General features: G+C 45.3%; 1 pseudogene; it reads left to right on the top strand.

Moving 5' to 3' along the window:
- Positions 1 to 2,457: 2,457 nt before the first annotated feature.
- On the top strand, positions 2,458 to 2,575 carry LOC121133884 (annotated as a pseudogene).
- The last annotated feature ends 5,702 nt before the right edge of the window (positions 2,576 to 8,277 follow it).

Raw genomic sequence — 8,277 nt, 5'->3', positions numbered from 1 at the left:
CTTAGAGCTCCCTACCCCAGTATTAACTAAATCAGAATCCCAAGCAGTGGGTAAGGTCTGTAAGTTCCCTAGAGATTCTAATCTAATGTGGGGTACCTGGAACCAGGTGGTCTTTAAGGTTCGTTCCCTTGGGACTTTGATTCATTGCTTATACCAGGTCAGTGTTAGTCCTGGGCCTATGAAGAGGTACAACGAACGTCTCTGTAACCTCATCCCATTCCAATTGTGCCCTTGTTACAAATAGCTTTCTGAGAAACAGTGAAATTTGGGGGGAAACACACCACCCTGCTTTTGCCACATTTCCCGTGAACACAGCATTCTCACCTCGTATAAACCATGTTCCAGAGAAAGCGGATGCCGCTACCTTCCCATAGAAATGCCCCACGAGGGCTGTGAAATACAGGAGGTGACAGACGGAGGAGAGGTACAGTGACACTCTGGATTGAAATAACCTGTGCTTTTCTCGGCCTCCGTGGACCCACGGTCTCACCTGTGGTCTAACTTCTCTGGGCTGTCCAGATCTGCCTAAGGATGCTCTGAGTTGGGATGGTCGTCTGCACAGGTGCTCGGCTGGGCTGCTCGGCTGGTGTAACTCGGTAAGTCGGTGCTGGTCAACGTTTTTGCCTTCTTTCTGCCCAGAGTGTGAGCAGTTAACCTGATGGGAACCCAGCTGAAACCTTGCTGGATTCCCGCCTGTTTATCCTCTTGCAAAGTCAACTGTTAAGAACTGTGACAGAGGAACTGAAGGGTATCACGTGATAAAGACATCAGGGTTACTGCTTGGTGTGTCACAGACCAGATGGGTGACAGGTGACAAATTCCAGGCAGGTCCCTCTCAGTCCTCTTCTCTGACTAGGCCTTATCCTCAGGATGGTCTTCAACAGGCCTGGCCCAGTGAGAACCAGGATTTTCTTGAGCCTCTTTAGGGAGACTTTCCATGTCTGACCACCGTGACTGCTTTCAATGTCTCCTCCTTTCTACCCCTCCCCCATTCTCCTTGTGCTCTTACCCATCATGCTCCTTGCTTGGGTCAAAACTAAGCCCCATATTTATTCCCTATTATGACCGACACTATATGTATAGTCTGGATAGTTTTGCTTGCCATTATTAGAATATTTTTCCTTTTAAATATCTTCTATGGCATGAATATGATGGTCTGAAGTGTGACCCTAATTAATCTTATCAATAACAAATCAGGAGTCAGATATCGGGGTGGGAACCTGGAAGATCAGAAAACCGGGAACAGCCACCAGATGCTTCCAACCTGTCTAATTCCTCAGCCCCAAAGCCCCAGATCTTGTCTCTGCCCACCTAATCACTTCCTTCCTCCACTTCCTGCATGCTGGGATGAAAGGTGTGAGCCACTCCCTCCCAGTTTCTGTGGGTAACTAGTGGCTAGTTGCACCTCTGATCTCCAGGCAAGCTTTATTTGTCAGAATGCAAACAAAACGTCACACAACAATTGTCCTCCTGAAACTGGTGTTGGGGTTTAATCTGCGTCGTGAGGATGTAAAGGGTGGAGGAGCTTCATCTGCTGCGCGTGTACGGAGGCAGGACTCTGAAAGTGGAAAGGGATGAGGTTTGGAGACCATCTTCAGGGTGCAGTCTGAATGCATGGGTACTGAACTCTGAAAGTGGAAAGGGATAAGGTTTGGAGGCCATCTTCAGGGTGCAGTCTGCATGCATGGGTACTGAACTCTGAAAGTGAAAAGGGATGAGGCTTGGAGACCATCTTCAGGGTGCAGTCTGCATGCATGGGTACTGGACTCTGAAAGTGGAAAGGGATAAGGTTTGGAGGCCATCTTCAGGGTGCAGTCTGCATGCATGGGTACTGGAGGGTTTTAAAGAAGAGAACATAGGGACTGGTAAGATATCTCAGTGGTTAAGGGCACCGGCTGCTCTCACAGAGGACCGGAGTTTGATTCCTGGTTCCGACGTAGCAGCTTACAACCACTTGTAACTCCAGTTCAACTGTAGTTCTAGAGGATCAGATCCCCCTTTTCTGATCTCCATGAGCATCAGGCATGTGTGTGGTGTACATACATGCAGATAAAGCATGCTTATGCTTGCAGCCTGATGGGGGATGTTCTTCTGTATATACGTTTCTCCTACTGGTTGATGAATTAAACACTGTTTGGCTACTAGCCAGGCCGGAAGGATAGGTGGGGCTATGAGAGGAAGGAGTGAGGAGACAGAGAGAGAGAGAGAGAGGGAGGGAGGGAGGGAGAGATGGAGGGATGCTACGTAGCCACCAAGGGAGCAACAGGTCTGGACATTCTCTGGTAAGCCAAGATCATGTAAAAATACATAGATTAGTAGCTATGGGTAAATAATTAAGAGAGAGCTAGCCAGTAAGTAGCCCTAGCCATAGGCCAACAATTTTATAATTGATACAGCATCGGTGTGTTTATTTGGACTGAAGGGCTGTGGGACCATGTGGGAAAGAAACTCCAGCTACAGGGGCCAACTATGCCAACTAAATCCTTTTCCCCTGTGGGTTACAAACAGCAGCTTCTTGGTAGCCTATATGGCCTGTTGCCTATGTGAGTTGCCCTAAGGCACCTTGGAGATGATTTTATGGCAGTTATTCAAGTCTCTGATCTCATTGCTTCATTGGTGCCTTTGGGAAGCCCTGGGGCACAGTGGCCAGGGTTCACATTGGTCAGGTCATCAAGTCCATCTGCACCAAGCTGCAGAGTAAGGAACATGTGATTGAGGCTCTGTGTACAGCCAAGTTCAAATTCCCTGACCACCCAAAGACCTGTCCCACAGAGGTGGGACTTCACCAAATTTAATACAGACGAATTTGAAGACATGGTTGTAGCTGGCAGTTTTTTCCTGTTAGGTCCCACAGCCACTTTAGTCCCAAATAATTATATTAATTATTAAACTGTTGGATGATGGCTAGGGCTTCTTATTGGCCATCTCTGTCTTAAGTATTAACCCATTTCTATCAATCTATGTATTTCCACATGGTCTTGGTTTACCAGAGAATGCCTGGACTTGTTACTCCTTTGTGGTTTACATGGAGTCTCCTTTTGGCGGGCTCCCTCTGCCTACCTTTCCCAGAATTCTCCTCATCTCCTAACTGTGGAGACAACAGACCTTGGCCAGAGACCCACTTCCCCATCAGCCTGGGACCAGGCAGCTGTAATAAAATGTTTACTAAAAACAAGTTTACTAAAAACAATACAATGCCCAGGGCAATAAGTTCTTGAAAAGGGCTTGCCCACGGGAAGGCCCTGACCTCGACCTTTTCCAAAGACTAACCGCCTCTTCTGACCCACCCAAGTCAGTCTCTGGGGTCAGAGCAGGACCAGCCAGGGGTAAGAGAGGGAGCAGAAGCTTTTCTGGAGGGAAGCCTTTCTTGGGAAGTCTTCTTGAGCCTTTTTGGGGCCTGCTTAAAGTTTTCTTTACATCGTTGACTGGTCTCTGTGTCATGAATCCCGACACCCTCCGCATGTTCTCGGATACAGGCTGCGCAGGGGGCACAACACTTAACCCCTCCTATCTTCCCGCCTCTATGGCCAAAGAGTGTTTTATTCATCAACCAATAAGAGAGACATATACACACAAGGACATCCCCCATTACATGGTTGCTGAGAAGTGATTTGTTCCTGATGGCTATGGCACCAAATATATTTCCAGTTCCAGTCCCCTGGATAAATGCTGGGCCCTGCACCCCTGAGGGCCTCCATAGTATTCTACTGTACCCTACCAAATCACATTCAGTAATAAATCTCACATCCAATCTGAAAAACAAAACCTCATACATATAAAATAAAAATAAATCTTAACTAAAAAACAAAAATTAAAGAGAAGGAAGCCCACAAGGGGCATGCCATTTCTGTCTCTTGCCATATGATGATGCCCTGCGGTGCCCTTGGACTCTGTCAGCAAGGCCATTTGCCAGATGTGACTCCTGCCTTTCAACCATAACTGTGAACCCAAACAAACCACTTAGTCTTATAATTTGCCATGGGTAGTAGCACAGTTCCATGACATTCATTATCAGTAACGGGAGGTGGACCAAAGCAAACGGATCACAACTACACAAATGGGAGCTGTCTATGGAAGACATATAGAGTATTGGCTTCTCAGGACACGGGTGAGCGTGGGGCTCTGGGCTCCCTGGGCTTAGAAAATGTTTAGTGAAACCGAGTTTACTTTCTTGTGAGACTTACTAAATTCCTTAGAAGGCTAATGGACCTGAGGTCTTTGGAATGGTGGAAATGGGTACCATATTCTCCAGGTTTGTCTGACCTCTTTTGTGGGGTCCTGGCTATCTGAAAGTTAAAGTTACATGAGGCCCCTTCACAGACACCAGACTGTTCCTCAGCTGGAGTGTCCAGCAGTTTTACTAATTATCCACTCACAACACAGGGATTAAAGATAATCCTATTAACCCCCATTCCCAGGGGGTCCTGGGAAGGCAGCAGGGCAGGTGGATGGTGAGGGACCAATAAGAGATTAAAATTCAGAAGTCCACACTCATTGAGCCAAAGCCCTCTTTTAATATTTGATGAGAGCCACCCTCCTTCTCCCAGTGTCTGTGTACTCTTGCCTCTTTTTATGGGGACTCCAAGTGTACTGGAGGAAGCCCACCCTAATGACCTCATTGAACAAAATAGTCTCTGTTAAGACTCCATCTTCAAGCAAGGTACATTCTGATATGTAAGGGCTTTGGACTCTTACATATATTGAATTTTTGTTGGTGGTGTTTTATGTGCAACACACACACACACACACACACACACACACACACACACACATATATATATATATTTGGTTTTTTGAGACAGGGTTTGTAGCTTTGAAGTATACCTTGGAAATTGCTCTGTAGACCAGGCTGGCTTTGAATTCATAGCTATCCCCCTGCCTCTGCCTCCTGAGTGCTGAGATACACAGGTGTTTGTCACCATGCCTGGCTGGATATCTGACTCTTAAAGCATGGTCCATAAGAAAGAGGGATTTCTGAAAGAGTCTCATGCTGGGAGAAGAAACAGGCTGAAGCCTGGTGTCAGCCAGAGGAAAAACTTGTCTCCCAGGAAGAGGTTCCTTGCTGTCCTGACAGCTTGTAAGATCGTCTTGTGGAGAGACTGGAACTGAGACAGTTATAGATGGGACCATGTGGTGACCCAGTCTACATATCTCTGGCCTGCGATTTAAACCTGGTCTCTAAAGACAAAACAAAACAAACAAAAAAGCAACCCCCCCCCCAAACTCTAGCTCCTTCTCTGGCACCATGTCTGCCTGCACGCTGCCTTGCTTCCCGCCATGAGGTTAATGGACTAAACCTCTGAACTGTGAGCCGCCACAATGAAGTGTTTTCCTTTATAAGAGCTGCCATGGTCACGGTGTCTCTTCATAGCAATAGAAACCTAACTAAAACAATTGTATATGCCAATAAGAAACCTACACATGCTTCCTACTTATAATTTATTATTATTATTATTATTATTATTATTAATTATTGAGACAGGGTCTCTCTCTGTCTCTCTGTCTGTCTCTGTCTCCAGTAGCTCTAGCTATGCTATCTTGGACTCACTATGTAGAGCTGGGTGGTCTTGATCTCACAGAGATCAGCCTGCCTAAGCCTCCCCAGTGTTGGGATTAACGGCGTGGGCCACCATGCCCAGCTGCTTCCTACTTTAAAATCTATTATGATCCATTTTGTTTTTAGACCAATAAGAGCCAGAACTTTTGAGTGGATTTTATTTCAGAGGGAAGACTGTTTTTCCCCCTTTTGATTAGTGTATGAAAATCTTGTTGGAAGAGGAAAGGGACTACTTCATGCTTAAGAAAATAATGCATTACAGAAAACTTGAAGATGAATCAAAACCTAAAACTTAAGAACAGTTTAAAAATTACATGTGCTGGGTTTGCTTCTCTCCAATTTTATTTTACAAATGAAATTGTAAGGTGGTTTTCTGAGATAGCGTTTGGATTTTGGGGTGAGGGGAGGAGGACTAATAGGGTTGAATTTAAGGCTATAATCATTCTGAATGTAAACACATTTCCTTTGTTTTCCTTGACATCCCTGTTCGATGACCTTAGGAACACACGTTTCTCCAGGCAATTTTGTTTTTTTCCCCGTGGTGGCGGAGTTTCTGGACTCTGTAAGGCTTCTTCCTTTCTTACTACTTTTTCCTCTTTGCATTCCTGTCTCACGGTCAGTGGGGTGTGAAGGCCCCACACGCCTAGCTGTACCGCAAGAGTATAGATTGTCTCACAGTTCTCTCTAACTAGCAAACTGCAGGCAGGAAGTTGACGGTGAGGTGTGTCAGCCTCAGGCAGGACTGATCGTCAGGTTGTTCCAGTGTGAAACTGGTCAAAGCCAGAGCAAAGTTGAACACTGGAACGGTGGCTGGAGTAAGACAGGGAGTACAGGAGGTACAGGCACAAATGAAACCCACATCGTGGCCAGGGTCTTTGTCTTCATCTAATGTTGCAATAAGCTTACTTAATTCTTTTTCTAATGGCACTAGAAAATTGAGTAAGTAAAATGCTTAGGATATCTTGCCAAGTTAAAGATTAAATTAGGCAAAACCAATTTATAATAAACTTAGTGTTTTGATGCCTGGTTAAGCAACAAGATATGCTTGGCTCACTAGAGTTCTCAGAGGCTAGAGATGTAGCTCTGTGGTAGAGTTCTTGCCTGGAACACACAAAGCACTGGGCTGGGGTCAATCAAAGTGGCCATAGCACAGCACTCACAGACACACTATATTTTTAATTAATTTATTTGATTTAGAAACAATCTTATTTTACGTATCAATCCCACTTCCCTCTCTCTCCCATCCTCCCATGTTCCCATGCCCCCAGACATGCTTTGTAAGTGTATTCCTTTAGGTGCTGGCATAACTGGAGGCTGACATGTAGAAGAATGTAGACAGATCCATGTCTATCGCCATGCACAAAACTTAAATCCAAATGGATCAACGACCTCAACATAAATCCAGCCACACTGAACCTCTTAGAAGAGAAAGTGGGTGGTACCCTTGAATGAATTGGTACAGGAGACTGCTTCCTGAACATAACACCAGTAGCACAGACACTGAGATTGACAATTAATAAATGGGACTCCTGAAACTGAGAAGCTTCTATAAGGCAAAGGACACAGTCAACAAGACAAAAAGGCAGCCCACAGAAGGGGAAAAGATATTCACTAACCCCACATCTGACAGAGGGCTGATCTCCAAAATTTACCAAGAACTCAAAAAGCAAGTCTCCAAAACACCAAAGGATCCAATCAAAAAGTGAGGTACAGAACTAAATGAAGAATAAATACTTCCCAGTAGAGGAGTCTAAAATGGCTGAGAGACACTTAAGAAAGTGTTCAATATCCCTAGCCATCCTGAACGTGCAAATCAAAACAGTTCTGAGATACCATCTTACTCCTGTCAGAATGGCTAAAATCAAAAACTCCAGTAACAGTTTATGCTGGAGAGGATGTGGAGAAAGGGGAACATTCCTTCACTGCTGGTAGGAGTGCCGATTTATACAGTCACTTTGGAAATCAGTATGGAGATTCCTCAGGAAAATGGGAATCAGTCCACTACAAGACCCAGCAATTCCACTCTTAAGGCATATACCCAAAAGATGCACATTCATACAACAAGGACATCTGTTCCACTATGTTCATAGCAGCATTATTTGTAATAGCCAGAACCTGGAAGCAACCTAGATGCCCCTCAACTGAAGAGTAGATAAAGAAATGTGGTACATTTACACAATGGAGTACTATTCAGCGGGAAAAAAAATGGAAACTTGAAATTTGCAGGCAAATGGATGGCACTAGAAGAAACCATCCTGAGTAAGGTAACCCAGTCACAAAAAGAGAAACATGGTATGTACTCACTCATATATGGATTTTAGACATGAATCAGGGGAGTGCCAGCATACAATCCCACTGCCAGAGAGTCTGGGAAACAGAACCTTCATCCAGTGACTGATGGAAGCAGAGGCAGATACCCACAGCTAAACACTGAACTGAACTCCTGGAATTCAGTGACAGAAAGGGAGAACTGATGAGCAAAGGGATTAAGACAGGGCTGGTTTAACCCACAGAAACAGTTGACCTGAACATGGGGGAGCTCTTGGACCCCAGACTGATGGCTGTGTGGAAAGCATGGGACTGACCCAGATCCCCTGATGTCAGTGAGGAGGCCTAGGTAATCTATGGGGCCTTGGGTAGTATTTATCCCTAGCATACTAATGGACTTTGGCTGCCCATCCCACAATGAGGGATGCTCTCTCAGCCTAGACTCTTGGGGG

This window comes from Mesocricetus auratus, unplaced genomic scaffold (assembly GCF_017639785.1).
Source record: "Mesocricetus auratus isolate SY011 unplaced genomic scaffold, BCM_Maur_2.0 Super-Scaffold_100024, whole genome shotgun sequence".
NCBI classification, from domain to species: Eukaryota; Metazoa; Chordata; class Mammalia; order Rodentia; family Cricetidae; genus Mesocricetus; species Mesocricetus auratus.
The sequence above is the reverse complement of the archived record's forward strand: the minus strand, read 5'-3'. Positions and strand labels throughout refer to the sequence as shown.